The sequence below is a fragment of the Carassius carassius genome, chromosome 41, assembly GCF_963082965.1.
Source record: "Carassius carassius chromosome 41, fCarCar2.1, whole genome shotgun sequence".
NCBI classification, from domain to species: Eukaryota; Metazoa; Chordata; class Actinopteri; order Cypriniformes; family Cyprinidae; genus Carassius; species Carassius carassius.
In genome coordinates, this window is record NC_081795.1 from 26161141 (window position 1) to 26176629 (window position 15489).

The window sequence follows — 15489 nt, forward strand, 5'->3', positions numbered from 1 at the left end:
GACAGAGGAGATGGTGAGTGATTTTACGTCAAAACGCCTCCCACGCTGAGACTCCTATGATTATTCACCGCACGAGGGCTGATAGAGTAGAGCGGCACGGATTTCGCAATCAAATAAAAGATGGAGCGCTTCACGGATTTGCGTGTCATCCTTTCGCAGGGGCCATGCTAATCTTCTCTGTATCGATCCAATTTTAGTATATGTGCCGCCGTGGCGAGCACAGAACAGCTAGCTCGCTCGAGGTATCTTTACCCTCGGAGTCCCCGCGAGCTCTCACAGAGCTGGTAAGGGCCCAGTGAGCCATCTCATCCCATCGCATACCGTGCCGCACGGACCGCGTCGGTGATGAGGCCGGACGCGCATCCCTCCATTGATGCAACCGCTCACCGAGTTTGGGGGACAGGGGAACGTAGCGCGTCTTTTTTTAGACGTGCCCGATTCCACCGTGATGTATAGGAGCATCCTCTGGACATGAGGAAGCAGGTGTACACGCTTGCCGGTGGTACCTGGCGTACTGGCGCTGAAGGGGGCGTGATCTCTACATTTTTTTAAGAAAGAAGAGTGGGCAGTAAAGAAGGGCTGGACAGCAAAGGCTCAGGGTGAAGGGAGTCTTACCGGACGCACTTTGGATCTCCACAAGATGGTGTATGGTCAGGGATTCTCTTCTTACTTCCTACACATGAGCGTGGAAGTTCTCCGGCTAACTATAATGTTGTTAAATGAGCAGGTGACATGGTTTTCCTCTCCCTGCTCTCAAGCTCCGAGTCTGACGATGGCCACGTACATCTCATGAGTTCATCACATGGTGTGACGGAGCGGGGCTGCAACTGAACATCTCTAAGACAGAGGAGATGGTGAGTGATTTTACGTCAAAACGCCTCCCACGCTGAGACTCCTATGATTATTCACCGCACGAGGGCTGATAGAGTAGAGGGGCACGGATATCTAAATTTTTTTAAGAAAGAAGAGTGGGCAGTAAAGATGGGCTGGACAGCAAAGGCTCAGGGTGAAGGGAGTCTTACCGGACGCACTTTGGATCTCCACAAGATGGTGTATGGTCAGGGATTCTCTTCTTACTTCCTACACATGAGCGTGGAAGTTCTCCGGCTAATTATAATGTTGTTAAATGAGCAGGTGACACGGTTCTCCTCTCCCTGCTCTCAAGCTCCGAGTCTGACGATGGCCACGTACTTCTCATGAGTTCATCACATAGTGTAACGGAGCGGGGCTGCAACTGTACATCTCTAAGAAAGAGGAGATGGTGAGAGATTTTACGTCAAAACGCCTCCCACGCTGAGACTCCTATGATTATTCACCGCACGAGGGCTGATAGAGTAGAGGGGCACGGAAATCGCAATCAAATAAAAGATGGAGCACTTCACGGATTTGCGTGTCATCCTTTCGCAGGGGCCATGCTAATCTTCTCTGTATCGATCCAATTTTAGTATATGTGCCGCCGTGGCGAGCACAGAACAGCTGGCTCGCTCGAGGTATCTTTAGCCCTCGGGTCCCCGCGAGCTCTCACAGAGCTGGTCAGGGCCCAGTAAGCCATCTTATCCCATCGCATACCGTGCCGCACGGGCCGCGTCGGTGCTGAGGCCGGACGCACATCCCTCCATTGATGCAACTGCTCACCGAGTTTGGGGGACAGTGGAACGTAGCGCGTCAATTTCTAGACGTGCCCGATTCCACCGTGATGTACAGGAGCATCCTCTGGAAATAAGGAAGCAGGTGTACACGCTTGCCGGTGGTACCTGGCGTACTGACGCTGAAGGGGGCGTGGCCTCTTACCGGACGCACTTTGGATCTCCACAAGATGGTGTATGGTCAGGGATTCTCTTCTTACTTCCTACACATGAGCGTGGAAGTTCTCCGGCTAACTATAATGTTGTTAAATGAGCAGGTGACACGGTTCTCCTCTCCCTGCTCTCAAGCTCCGAGTCTGACGATGGCCACGTACATCTCATGAGTTACTCACATGGTGTGACGGAGCGGGGCTGCAACTGAACATCTCTAAGACAGAGGAGATGGTGAGTGATTTTACGTCAAAACGCCTCCCACGCTGAGACTCCTATGATTATTCACCGCACGAGGGCTGATAGAGTAGAGGGGCACGGATTTCGCAATCAAATAAAAGATGGAGCGCTTCACGGATTTGCGTGTCATCCTTTCGCAGGGGCCATGCTAATCTTCTCTGTATCGATCCAATTTTAGTATATGTGCCGCCGTGGCGAGCACAGAACAGCTAGCGCGCTCGAGGTATCTTTAGCCCTCGGGTCCCCGCGAGCTCTCACAGAGCTGGTAAGGGCCCAGTGAGCCATCTCATCCCATCGCATACCTTGCCGCACGGACCGCGTCGGTGCTGAGGACGGACGCACATCGCTCCATTGATGCAACCGCTCACCGAGTTTGGGGGACAGGGGAACGTAGCGCGTCTTTTTTTAGACGTGCCCGATTCCACCGTGATGTACAGGAGCATCCTCTGGACATGAGGAAGCAGGTGTACACGCTTGCCGGTGGTACCTGGCGTACTGGCGCTGAAGGGGGCGTGGCCTCTACATTTTTTTAAGAAAGAAGAGTGGGCAGTAAAGAAGGGCTGGACAGCAAAGGCTCAGGGTAAAGGGAGTCTTACCGGACGCACTTTGGATCTCCACAAGATGGTGTATGGTCAGGGATTCTCTTCTTACTTCCTACACATGAGCGTGGAAGTTCTCCGGCTAATTATAATGTTGTTAAATGAGCAGGTGACACGGTTCTCCTCTCCCTGCTCTCAAGCTCCGAGTCTGACGATGGCCACGTACTTCTCATGAGTTCATCACATAGTGTAACGGAGCGGGGCTGCAACTGAACATCTCTAAGAAAGAGGAGATGGTGAGTGATTTTACGTCAAAACGCCTCCCACGCTGAGATTCCTATGATTATTCACCGCACGAGGGCTGATAGAGTAGAGGGGCACGGATATCTACATTTTTTTAAGAAAGAAGAGTGGGCAGTAAAGAAGGGCTGGACAGCAAAGGCTCAGGGTGAAGGGAGTCTTACCGGACGCACTTTGGATCTCCACAAGATGGTGTATGGTCAGGGATTCTCTTCTTACTTCCTACACATGAGCGTGGAAGTTCTCCGGCTAACTATAATGTTGTTAAATGAGCAGGTGACACGGTTCTCCTCTCCCTGCTCTCAAGCTCAGAGTCTGACGATGGCCACGTACATCTCATGAGTTCATCACATGGTGTGACGGAGCGGGGCTGCAACTGAACATCTCTAAGACAGAGGAGATGGTGAGTGATTTTACGTCAAAACGCCTCCCACGCTGAGACTCCTATGATTATTCACCGCACGAGGGCTGATAGAGTAGAGGGGCATGGATTTCGCAATCAAATAAAAGATGGAGCGCTTCACGGATTTGCGTGTCATCCTTTCGCAGGGGCCATGCTAATCTTCTCTGTATCGATCCAATTTTAGTATATGTGCCGCCGTGGCGAGCACAGAACAGCTAGCTCGCTCGAGGTATCTTTACCCTCGGGTCCCCGCGAGCTCTCACAGAGCTGGTAAGGGCCCAGTGAGCCATCTCATCCCATCGCATACCGTGCCGCACGGACCGCGTCGGTGATGAGGCCGGACGCGCATCCCTCCATTGATGCAACCGCTCACCGAGTTTGGGGGACAGGGGAACGTAGCGTGTCTTTTTTTAGACGTGCCCGATTCCACCGTGATGTACAGGAGCATCCTCTGGACATGAGGAAGCAGGTGTACACGCTTGCCGGTGGTACCTGGCGTACTGGCGCTGAAGGGGGCGTGGCCTCTACATTTTTTTAAGAAAGAAGAGTGGGCAGTAAAGAAGGGCTGGACAGCAAAGGCTCAGGGTGAAGGGAGTCTTACCGGACGCACTTTGGATCTCCACAAGATGGTGTATGGTCAGGGATTCTCTTCTTACTTCCTACACATGAGCGTGGAAGTTCTCCGGCTAATTATAATGTTGTTAAATGAGCAGGTGACACGGTTCTCCTCTCCCTGCTCTCAAGCTCCGAGTCTGACGATGGCCACGTACTTCTCATGAGTTCATCACATAGTGTAACGGAGCGGGGCTGCAACTGAACATCTCTAAGAAAGAGGAGATGGTGAGTGATTTTACGTCAAAACGCCTCCCACGCTGAGATTCCTATGATTATTCACCGCACGAGGGCTGATAGAGTAGAGGGGCACGGATATCTACATTTTTTTAAGAAAGAAGAGTGGGCAGTAAAGATGGGCTGGACAGCAAAGGCTCAGGGTGAAGGGAGTCTTACCGGACGCACTTTGGATCTCCACAAGATGGTGTATGGTCAGGGATTCTCTTCTTACTTCCTACACATGAGCGTGGAAGTTCTCCGGCTAATTATAATGTTGTTAAATGAGCAGGTGACACGGTTCTCCTCTCCCTGCTCTCAAGCTCCGAGTCTGATGATGGCCACGTACATCTCATGAGTTCATCACATGGTGTGACGGAGCGGGGCTGCAACTGAACATCTCTAAGACAGAGGAGATGGTGAGTGATTTTACGTCAAAACGCCTCCCACGCTGAGACTCCTATGATTATTCACCGCACGAGGGCTGATAGAGTAGAGCGGCACGGATTTCGCAATCAAATAAAAGATGGAGCGCTTCACGGATTTGCGTGTCATCCTTTCGCAGGGGCCATGCTAATCTTCTCTGTATCGATCCAATTTTAGTATATGTGCCGCCGTGGCGAGCACAGAACAGCTAGCTCGCTCGAGGTATCTTTACCCTCGGAGTCCCCGCGAGCTCTCACAGAGCTGGTAAGGGCCCAGTGAGCCATCTCATCCCATCGCATACCGTGCCGCACGGACCGCGTCGGTGATGAGGCCGGACGCGCATCCCTCCATTGATGCAACCGCTCACCGAGTTTGGGGGACAGGGGAACGTAGCGCGTCTTTTTTTAGACGTGCCCGATTCCACCGTGATGTATAGGAGCATCCTCTGGACATGAGGAAGCAGGTGTACACGCTTGCCGGTGGTACCTGGCGTACTGGCGCTGAAGGGGGCGTGATCTCTACATTTTTTTAAGAAAGAAGAGTGGGCAGTAAAGAAGGGCTGGACAGCAAAGGCTCAGGGTGAAGGGAGTCTTACCGGACGCACTTTGGATCTCCACAAGATGGTGTATGGTCAGGGATTCTCTTCTTACTTCCTACACATGAGCGTGGAAGTTCTCCGGCTAACTATAATGTTGTTAAATGAGCAGGTGACATGGTTTTCCTCTCCCTGCTCTCAAGCTCCGAGTCTGACGATGGCCACGTACATCTCATGAGTTCATCACATGGTGTGACGGAGCGGGGCTGCAACTGAACATCTCTAAGACAGAGGAGATGGTGAGTGATTTTACGTCAAAACGCCTCCCACGCTGAGACTCCTATGATTATTCACCGCACGAGGGCTGATAGAGTAGAGGGGCACGGATATCTAAATTTTTTTAAGAAAGAAGAGTGGGCAGTAAAGATGGGCTGGACAGCAAAGGCTCAGGGTGAAGGGAGTCTTACCGGACGCACTTTGGATCTCCACAAGATGGTGTATGGTCAGGGATTCTCTTCTTACTTCCTACACATGAGCGTGGAAGTTCTCCGGCTAATTATAATGTTGTTAAATGAGCAGGTGACACGGTTCTCCTCTCCCTGCTCTCAAGCTCCGAGTCTGACGATGGCCACGTACTTCTCATGAGTTCATCACATAGTGTAACGGAGCGGGGCTGCAACTGTACATCTCTAAGAAAGAGGAGATGGTGAGAGATTTTACGTCAAAACGCCTCCCACGCTGAGACTCCTATGATTATTCACCGCACGAGGGCTGATAGAGTAGAGGGGCACGGAAATCGCAATCAAATAAAAGATGGAGCGCTTCACGGATTTGCGTGTCATCCTTTCGCAGGGGCCATGCTAATCTTCTCTGTATCGATCCAATTTTAGTATATGTGCCGCCGTGGCGAGCACAGAACAGCTGGCTCGCTCGAGGTATCTTTAGCCCTCGGGTCCCCGCGAGCTCTCACAGAGCTGGTCAGGGCCCAGTAAGCCATCTTATCCCATCGCATACCGTGCCGCACGGGCCGCGTCGGTGCTGAGGCCGGACGCACATCCCTCCATTGATGCAACTGCTCACCGAGTTTGGGGGACAGTGGAACGTAGCGCGTCAATTTCTAGACGTGCCCGATTCCACCGTGATGTACAGGAGCATCCTCTGGAAATAAGGAAGCAGGTGTACACGCTTGCCGGTGGTACCTGGCGTACTGACGCTGAAGGGGGCGTGGCCTCTTACCGGACGCACTTTGGATCTCCACAAGATGGTGTATGGTCAGGGATTCTCTTCTTACTTCCTACACATGAGCGTGGAAGTTCTCCGGCTAACTATAATGTTGTTAAATGAGCAGGTGACACGGTTCTCCTCTCCCTGCTCTCAAGCTCCGAGTCTGACGATGGCCACGTACATCTCATGAGTTACTCACATGGTGTGACGGAGCGGGGCTGCAACTGAACATCTCTAAGACAGAGGAGATGGTGAGTGATTTTACGTCAAAACGCCTCCCACGCTGAGACTCCTATGATTATTCACCGCACGAGGGCTGATAGAGTAGAGGGGCACGGATTTCGCAATCAAATAAAAGATGGAGCGCTTCACGGATTTGCGTGTCATCCTTTCGCAGGGGCCATGCTAATCTTCTCTGTATCGATCCAATTTTAGTATATGTGCCGCCGTGGCGAGCACAGAACAGCTAGCGCGCTCGAGGTATCTTTAGCCCTCGGGTCCCCGCGAGCTCTCACAGAGCTGGTAAGGGCCCAGTGAGCCATCTCATCCCATCGCATACCTTGCCGCACGGACCGCGTCGGTGCTGAGGACGGACGCACATCGCTCCATTGATGCAACCGCTCACCGAGTTTGGGGGACAGGGGAACGTAGCGCGTCTTTTTTTAGACGTGCCCGATTCCACCGTGATGTACAGGAGCATCCTCTGGACATGAGGAAGCAGGTGTACACGCTTGCCGGTGGTACCTGGCGTACTGGCGCTGAAGGGGGCGTGGCCTCTACATTTTTTTAAGAAAGAAGAGTGGGCAGTAAAGAAGGGCTGGACAGCAAAGGCTCAGGGTAAAGGGAGTCTTACCGGACGCACTTTGGATCTCCACAAGATGGTGTATGGTCAGGGATTCTCTTCTTACTTCCTACACATGAGCGTGGAAGTTCTCCGGCTAATTATAATGTTGTTAAATGAGCAGGTGACACGGTTCTCCTCTCCCTGCTCTCAAGCTCCGAGTCTGACGATGGCCACGTACTTCTCATGAGTTCATCACATAGTGTAACGGAGCGGGGCTGCAACTGAACATCTCTAAGAAAGAGGAGATGGTGAGTGATTTTACGTCAAAACGCCTCCCACGCTGAGATTCCTATGATTATTCACCGCACGAGGGCTGATAGAGTAGAGGGGCACGGATATCTACATTTTTTTAAGAAAGAAGAGTGGGCAGTAAAGATGGGCTGGACAGCAAAGGCTCAGGGTGAAGGGAGTCTTACTGGACGCACTTTGGATCTCCACAAGATGGTGTATGGTCAGGGATTCTCTTCTTACTTCCTACACATGAGCGTGGAAGTTCTCCGGCTAATTATAATGTTGTTAAATGAGCAGGTGACACGGTTCTCCTCTCCCTGCTCTCAAGCTCCGAGTCTGACGATGGCCACGTACATCTCATGAGTTCATCACATGGTGTGACGGAGCGGGGCTGCAACTGAACATCTCTAAGACAGAGGAGATGGTGAGTGATTTTACCTCAAAACGCCTCCCACGCTGAGACTCCTATGATTATTCACCGCACGAGGGCTGATAGAGTAGAGCGGCACGGATTTCGCAATCAAATAAAAGATGGAGCGCTTCACGGATTTGCGTGTCATCCTTTCGCAGGGGCCATGCTAATCTTCTCTGTATCGATCCAATTTTAGTATATGTGCCGCCGTGGCAAGCACAGAACAGCTAGCTCGCTCGAGGTATCTTTACCCTCGGGTCCCCGCGAGCTCTCACAGAGCTGGTAAGGGCCCAGTGAGCCATCTCATCCCATCGCATGCCGTGCCGCACGGACCGCGTCGGTGATGAGGCCGGACGCGCATCCCTCCATTGATGCAACCGCTCACCGAGTTTGGGGGACAGGGGAACGTAGCGCGTCTTTTTTTAGACGTGCCCGATTCCACCGTGATGTACAGGAGCATCCTCTGGACATGAGGAAGCAGGTGTACACGCTTGCCGGTGGTACCTGGCGTACTGGCGCTGAAGGGGGCGTGGCCTCTACATTTTTTTAAGAAAGAAGAGTGGGCAGTAAAGAAGGGCTGGACAGCAAAGGCTCAGGGTGAAGGGAGTCTTACCGGACGCACTTTGGATCTCCACAAGATGGTGTATGGTCAGGGATTCTCTTCTTACTTCCTACACATGAGCGTGGAAGTTCTCCGGCTAATTATAATGTTGTTAAATGAGCAGGTGACACGGTTCTCCTCTCCCTGCTCTCAAGCTCCGAGTCTGACGATGGCCACGTACTTCTCATGAGTTCATCACATAGTGTAACGGAGCGGGGCTGCAACTGTACATCTCTAAGAAAGAGGAGATGGTGAGAGATTTTACCTCAAAACGCCTCCCACGCTGAGACTCCTATGATTATTCACCGCACGAGGGCTGATAGAGTAGAGGGGCACGGATATCGCAATCAAATAAAAGATGGAGCGCTTCACGAATTTGCGTGTCATCCTTTCGCAGGGGCCATGCTAATCTTCTCTGTATCGATCCAATTTTAGTATATGTGCCGCCGTGGCGAGCACAGAACAGCTGGCTCGCTCGAGGTATCTTTACTCCTCGGGTCCCCGCGAGCTCTCACAGAGCTGGTCAGGGCCCAGTGAGCCATCTCATCCCATCGCATACCGTGCCGCACGGACCGCGTCGGTGCTGAGGCCGGACGCACATCCCTCCATTGATGCAACTGCTCACCGAGTTTGGGGGACAGTGGAACGTAGCGCGTCAATTTCTAGACGTGCCCGATTCCACCGTGATGTACAGGAGCATCCTCTGGAAATAAGGAAGCAGGTGTACACGCTTGCCGGTGGTACCTGGCGTACTGGCGCTGAAGGGGGCGCGGCCTCTTACCGGACGCACTTTGGATCTCCACAAGATGGTGTATGGTCAGGGATTCTCTTCTTACTTCCTACACATGAGCGTGGAAGTTCTCCGGCTAACTATAATGTTGTTAAATGAGCAGGTGACACGGTTCTCCTCTCCCTGCTCTCAAGCTCCGAGTCTGACGATGGCCACGTACATCTCATGAGTTACTCACATGGTGTGACGTAGCGGGGCTGCAACTGAACATCTCTAAGACAGAGGAGATGGTGAGTGATTTTACGTCAAAACGCCTCCCACGCTGAGACTCCTATGATTATTCACCGCACGAGGGCTGATAGAGTAGAGATGCACGGATTTCGCAATCAAATAAAAGATGGAGCGCTTCACGGATTTGCGTGTCATCCTTTCGCGAAAGGATGACACGCAAATCCGTGCCGCTCTACTCTATCAGCCCTCGTGCGGTGAATAATCATAGGAGTCTCAGCGTGGGAGGCGTTTTGACGTAAAATCACTCACCATCTCCTCTGTCTTAGAGATGTTCAGTTGCAGCCCCGTTCCGTCACACCATGTGATGAACTCATGAGATGTACGTGGCCATCGTCAGACTCGGAGCTTGAGAGCAGGGAGAGGAGAACCGTGTCACCTGCTCATTTAACAACATTATAATTAGCCGGAGAACTTCCACGCTCATGTGTAGGAAGTAAGAAGAGAATCCCTGACCATACACCATCTTGTGGAGATCCAAAGTGCGTCCGGTAAGAGGCCACGCCCCCTTCAGCGCCAGTACGCCAGGTACCACCGGCAAGCGTGTACACCTGCTTCCTCATGTCCAGAGGATGCTCCTGTACATCACGGTGGAATCGGGCACGTCTAAAAAAAGACGCGCTACGTTCCCCTGTCCCCCAAACTCGGTGAGCGGTTGCATCAATGGAGCGATGTGCGTCCGTCCTCAGCACCGACGCGGTCCGTGCGGCAAGGTATGCGATGGGATGAGATGGCTCACTGGGCCCTTACCAGCTCTGTGAGAGCTCGCGGGGACCCGAGGGCTAAAGATACCTCGAGCGAGCCAGCTGTTCTGTGCTCGCCACGGCGGCACATATACTAAAATTGGATCGATACAGAGAAGCTTAGCATGGCCCCTGCGAAAGGATGACACGCAAATCCGTGAAGCGCTCCATCTTTTATTTGATTGCGAAATCCGTGCCGCTCTACTCTATCAGCCCTCGTGCGGTGAATAATCATAGGAGTCTCAGCGTGGGAGGCGTTTTGACGTAAAATCACTCACCATCTCCTCTGTCTTAGAGATGTTCATTTGCAGCCCCGCTCCGTCACACCATGTGATGAACTCATGAGATGTACGTGGCCATCGTCAGACTCAGAGCTTGAGAGCAGGGAGAGGAGAACCGTGTCACCTGCTCATTTAACAACATTATAATTAGCCGGAGAACTTCCACGCTCATGTGTAGGAAGTAAGAAGAGAATCCCTGACCATACACCATCTTGTGGAGATCCAAAGTGCGTCCGGTAAGACTCCCTTCACCCTGAGCCTTTGCTGTCCAGCCCTTCTTTACTGCCCACTCTTCTTTCTTAAAAAAATTTAGAGGCCACGCCCCCTTCAGCGCCAGTACGCCAGGTACCACCGGCAAGCGTGTACACCTGCTTCCTCATGTCCAGAGGATGCTCCTGTACATCACGGTGGAATCGGGCACGTCTAAAAAAAGACGCACTACGTTCCCCTGTCCCCCAAACTCGGTGAGCGGTTGTGTCACACCCAGGGGCTGGCTATGCTTTAACTAAGCCACACCCCTTCTCAACTTCCACCTCGAGGAGGTCCCCAAACCCGACCCAATGGCCAAGCAACACGAGAACAAGTAAGTGATAACACAATCTTTATTTAAATATTTAAAAATAGCTTAGGGAATAGGGAAAGGGCAATTAAAACTAAACTCTGACTCGGCCCTCCAGATGGGCTATGGCCGGGAAGAGGTCAGGGAGCAAGGGGGCCACGGGGATCCGGGGCGTGGGGCTCGGGCCCCGGCCTGAGTCTTAGGTATCCGTAGCGCCCTCCTTCTTCCTCCTCTTCGCTGAATACAGCTCACGGTAAGTACTGGTTCACTCAGTTCGTTCTCGAGGTGCCCACTCTCTTTCTCTTCCTCCACAGGCAACGGCTCTTCGCTGATTACAGCTCACAGTAAGTACTGATTCACCCAGTTCATTCCTTGGGTGCTCACGCTCTTTCTCTTTCTCCACAGGCAACGGCTGGGACACACAGGCACAGTTAGTTCAGCTTGGTTTTGCTCTCACCTCTTCGCTGATTACAGCTCACAGTAAGTACTGGTTCACACAGTTCGTTCCTTGGGTGCTCACTCGCTTTCTCTTTCTCCACAGGCAGCGGCTGGGACACACAGGCACAGTTAGTTCAGCTTGGTTTTGCTCTCACCTCTTCGCTGATTACAGCTCACAGTAAGTACTGGTTCACACAGTTCGTTCCTTGGGTGCTCACTCGCCTTCTCTTTCTCCACAGGCAGCGGCGTAAGTACAGGTTCCCTCAGTCTCTCCTCGTGTTACCCACTCTCTCTCCTTTTCTCTCCACAGGTATCAACTTGGGCACAATAGCACAGTTAGTTTGCTTTGAATAGCTCTCACCTCTGGGCTGGACACAGCGTACTGTAAGTACAGGGTTCGCTCTATTCCTCCTCGTGTTATTCACTCTCTCTCTCCTTTCCTCTCCACAGGTATCAACTTGGGCACAATAGCACAGTTAGTTTGCTTTGAATGGCTCTCACCTCTGGGCTGGACACAGCGTACTGTAAGTACAGGGTTCGCTCTATTCCTCCTCGTGTTATTCACTCTCTCTCCTTTTCTCTCCACAGGTATCAACTTGGGCACAATAGCACAGTTAGTTTGCTTTGAATGGCTCTCACCTCTGGGCTGGACACAGCGTACTGTAAGTACAGGGTTCGCTCTATTCCTCCTCGTGTTATTCCCTCTCTCTCCTTTTCTCTCCACAGATATCAACTTGGGCACAATAGCACCGTTAGTTTGCTTTGAATGGCTCTCACCTCTGGGCTGAACACAGCGCACTGTAAGTACAGGTTTCCTCTGTTTCTCCTTGTGTTACTCACTCTCTTTCCTTTCCTCTCCACAGGTATCAACTTAGACACAAAACACAGTTACTCTGCTTTGGATGGCTTTCACCTCTGGGCTGGACACAGCGTACCGTGCTATCTCCGGAGATCTGAAGCACGCTCACAACATATACTGTACTGAACTAGGCCAGGACCAGCAATCTCCTTGTCCTCCCACGCCGAAGTGCGTGAAGGCGGGGGTTTATCTGACAGGACACACGGCAATACACAGCAGCCCACAGCAATATACAACACCACGTCAAAATTATAGGTTTTCACAGCACGAAGACTCACCCACCACACTCAGTGTACGGAAAGGACACCCGTCTTCCTTCACTTCGCTTGGTTCGGATCTGGCGATGGAATATGCGGCCTAGCTAGTGATGTCGTCGTTGCGACTACTTCAATAAGTATTCCTTCGGCTCTCCCACCACACTATATTAGGGGTAGGGCCACCCTCCTCCTCCTGGAGAGATCTACACAACGCCAGGTCAATATACAGGGCACTTTCGACTGGCTCTTAGTACTCACATCAATGCCACTTCCAATCCCCTTTTTCACGTCGTCTCAGTTCGCCGTATAATCTGTTCACTTCTCAACCTTTAAGGTTCGCGATGTCTTCACAATCATACAATTCCAGCCTGAGGGAGAGAGAGAGTTAGACAGCTACCAGCAGCGTACCAAGACGGGCACAACCCAGTGCTTCACACACACCAAAGAGAGCTTCCTAGACTGTGAAATAACTTGGCCTTAAGTACTGCCTTGTCCAGCGTATCCTCCAATCACCAACCGCTGTCCCTAACTAGGCACAGGTGCATCGAATTCCCTGATTTTCCTTCTTACGGCGCTACCGGAAGTTCCGGTGTTCTGTTTTTCCGGTCCGGGCGGAAACACTTCCGGGCGGAACCAAACTTCCCGAATTTTGGTTCCGCCCCTAAAGATCGTCACCTTGTGACATCCTCCCCCGCCAATCCGTTCTAGTCCCTAGAACGTCCTCGGGCTGTCCACTCCCCATAGCGGGCAGGGGGTCGGCCTCGGTTCTCTCGCTGGGATCGTCTCACTGGTGAATCGGGCTCAGCTTGTTCAGGGGCTGCTTCTGGTTCTCTCGGGGCGATCGGGGGTGGTGCCACCACGGGTCTCCCTGGTACCACAGCCCAACCTTCAATCCAGGGGGCCGCTGGTACAGGTTCCGTGGGGACTTCTTCCACGGCTTCAGGGTAGTTAGGGCATGGGCGAATCATGTTCCGGTGCACCACACGGTCGGGGCCTGACTTCCCTTCTGGCCGGATGGTATAGACCGGCTGCCCCGGCCTCTGCTGCCGGCAGACTACATAAGGGGTGGCCTCCCAACGGTCACTCAGTTTCCCCTTCCCCTGCCGCCGATTATCTCTCACCAACACCCTCTCTCCTGGCAGTAGAGGGGCTTCTCTAGCAGTCCGATCATACAACCGCTTACTTTTCTCTCCTGCCGTCTGTATCCTTTTCGACACCTGCTCGTAGGCGAAATGCAAGCGCTGGTGATGGCGCCCCACCCACTCCGTTACACTTGCTTCCTCTTGGTCGGCTATCACTCCTAGGACCAGGTCAGTAGGCATTCGTATGTGTCTGCCAAACATCAGGTAAGTGGGAGCGTAACCCGTAGTACTATGTATACTGTTGTTATAGGCCTGTAGGAGGTTTGGCAAGGCACTCACCCAATCGTCCTGCCGTTGTTGATCCAAGGTCCCCAGCAGCCCCAATAGGGTCTGATTGAATCTCTCACAGCCGCCGTTCCCCTGAGGATGATACGAAGTGGTGTGAGTTTTCGTGCAACCGTACAACTGGCATAGTTCTCTAATTACCCTGGACTCAAAGTTGGCTCCTTGATCGGAGTGCAGAAACTCCGGGCATCCGAACGTCTGGAAGACGGCCCGCCATAAAACTGTAGCGGTGGTGGTTGCAGTCTGGTCGAGGGTGGGGATAGCCCAAGCGTACTTTGTGAACAAATCCGTTATTACCAAGATGTTCTGGTAGCGATCTCGTGGTCGGCCCAGTGTCAAGAAGTCCATAGCCATGATATGAAGGGGGGCCTTCGCATGGATGGGTACCATTGGCGCTCGGACCTCCCGTCTGGACTTAAACAATATGCATCTCGGGCAAGCTTGAATTAGGGCGTGCACCGATGCCTCTAGCCCGGGCCAAAAGAAGAATCTCCTAAGCAGGGACACGGTCCTCTCCTGTCCCTGATGCCCCAACTGGTTGTGGTACGCCGAAACTAAAGCCGTTACCTCATCTGCGGGTACCACGATCTGGCGTACTTCTTCGCCCAACTTCGGGTCACTGACCCTTCTGCACAAAACGCCATCTCTCAGCTCCAGCCTGTCCCATTGCCCCAGCAGCCTCCTCCCAGTATCCGTCTGGGCTAACCTCTCCGCTGGCGTCAGCCGTCGGCCCTGTTCCAGCCATTCTCTTACCAGCCGCACATCTTGATCCCTGGCCTGTCTCTCCCTCCACCGACGGGGATCCCATCCCCAGTTCTCAGGCACGGCCTCTTGTCTGCTGCCTGGTGCCTCTACTGCTCCTACCATATAGCCCTCCTCCGGGCTGGCCCCTCCGGGGCTTTCCGCTTCGGGCAGCCTTGAGAGGACGTCCGCGTTCATGTGTTCACGCCCTGGTCGGTACTGTAGTTGATAGTCAAAGTTGGCCAGTTGGGCCACCCACCGCTGCTCCACGGCTCCCAGCTTCGCCGTCTGTAAGTGTACTAATGGGTTATTGTCTGTAATGATCGTCACCTTGGCACCCCAGAGGTAGTCTTTAAATTTCTCACTTAGGGCCCACTTCAACGCCAGCAGCTCCAATTTGAAAGAACTATAGTTCGCATCGTTCCTCTCGGCTGGGTGGAGGCTCCGGCTGGCGTACGCGATGACCCTCTCAACTCCGTCCTGCCGTTGAGCCAACACCGCTCCCAGCCCGAGATTGCTGGCATCTGTATACAAAAGGAATGGTTTTGTGAAATCTGCGTATGCCAAGATAGGGGCCTGTAGCAGCTCCTGCTTCAATGTCTGGAACGCCGACTCACAATTTGCATCCCAGTCTACGTTGGGCGACCCCCGGCCCCGGTTACGACCTGTGCCAACCAGCAACTGATTAAGGGGTTTAGCAATTTTTGAAAAGTCCTTTATGAAACGCCTATAGTATCCCACAAATCCTAAAAAGGATCGCACTTGCCTCACTGTCCTCGGGGCCTTC

The 15489-nt window shown here is 52.7% G+C and overlaps 10 non-coding genes across 10 annotated transcripts; 1 reads left to right on the forward strand and 9 right to left on the reverse strand.

Moving 5' to 3' along the window:
• Positions 1 to 114: 114 nt before the first annotated feature.
• On the reverse strand, positions 115 to 221 carry LOC132123683 (U6 spliceosomal RNA). The gene has a single exon (XR_009426606.1). It is a non-coding gene; the product is annotated as a U6 spliceosomal RNA (small nuclear RNA).
• A 1141-nt stretch (positions 222 to 1362) lies between these two features.
• LOC132123749 (U6 spliceosomal RNA) lies at positions 1363 to 1469 on the reverse strand. Its single transcript, XR_009426668.1, has one exon. It is a non-coding gene; the product is annotated as a U6 spliceosomal RNA (small nuclear RNA).
• Positions 1470 to 2131: 662 nt separating this feature from the next.
• On the reverse strand, positions 2132 to 2238 carry LOC132123684 (U6 spliceosomal RNA). The gene has a single exon (XR_009426607.1). It is a non-coding gene; the product is annotated as a U6 spliceosomal RNA (small nuclear RNA).
• Positions 2239 to 3379: 1141 nt separating this feature from the next.
• On the reverse strand, positions 3380 to 3486 carry LOC132123685 (U6 spliceosomal RNA). Its single transcript, XR_009426609.1, has one exon. It is a non-coding gene; the product is annotated as a U6 spliceosomal RNA (small nuclear RNA).
• Positions 3487 to 4626: 1140 nt separating this feature from the next.
• Positions 4627 to 4733, reverse strand: LOC132123686 (U6 spliceosomal RNA). The gene has a single exon (XR_009426610.1). It is a non-coding gene; the product is annotated as a U6 spliceosomal RNA (small nuclear RNA).
• Positions 4734 to 5874: 1141 nt separating this feature from the next.
• Positions 5875 to 5981, reverse strand: LOC132123687 (U6 spliceosomal RNA). Its single transcript, XR_009426611.1, has one exon. It is a non-coding gene; the product is annotated as a U6 spliceosomal RNA (small nuclear RNA).
• A 662-nt stretch (positions 5982 to 6643) lies between these two features.
• On the reverse strand, positions 6644 to 6750 carry LOC132123688 (U6 spliceosomal RNA). The gene has a single exon (XR_009426612.1). It is a non-coding gene; the product is annotated as a U6 spliceosomal RNA (small nuclear RNA).
• Positions 6751 to 7891: 1141 nt separating this feature from the next.
• Positions 7892 to 7998, reverse strand: LOC132123703 (U6 spliceosomal RNA). Its single transcript, XR_009426625.1, has one exon. It is a non-coding gene; the product is annotated as a U6 spliceosomal RNA (small nuclear RNA).
• A 733-nt stretch (positions 7999 to 8731) lies between these two features.
• LOC132123736 (U6 spliceosomal RNA) lies at positions 8732 to 8838 on the reverse strand. Its single transcript, XR_009426656.1, has one exon. It is a non-coding gene; the product is annotated as a U6 spliceosomal RNA (small nuclear RNA).
• A 1372-nt stretch (positions 8839 to 10210) lies between these two features.
• On the forward strand, positions 10211 to 10317 carry LOC132123726 (U6 spliceosomal RNA). Its single transcript, XR_009426648.1, has one exon. It is a non-coding gene; the product is annotated as a U6 spliceosomal RNA (small nuclear RNA).
• Positions 10318 to 15489: the final 5172 nt, after the last annotated feature.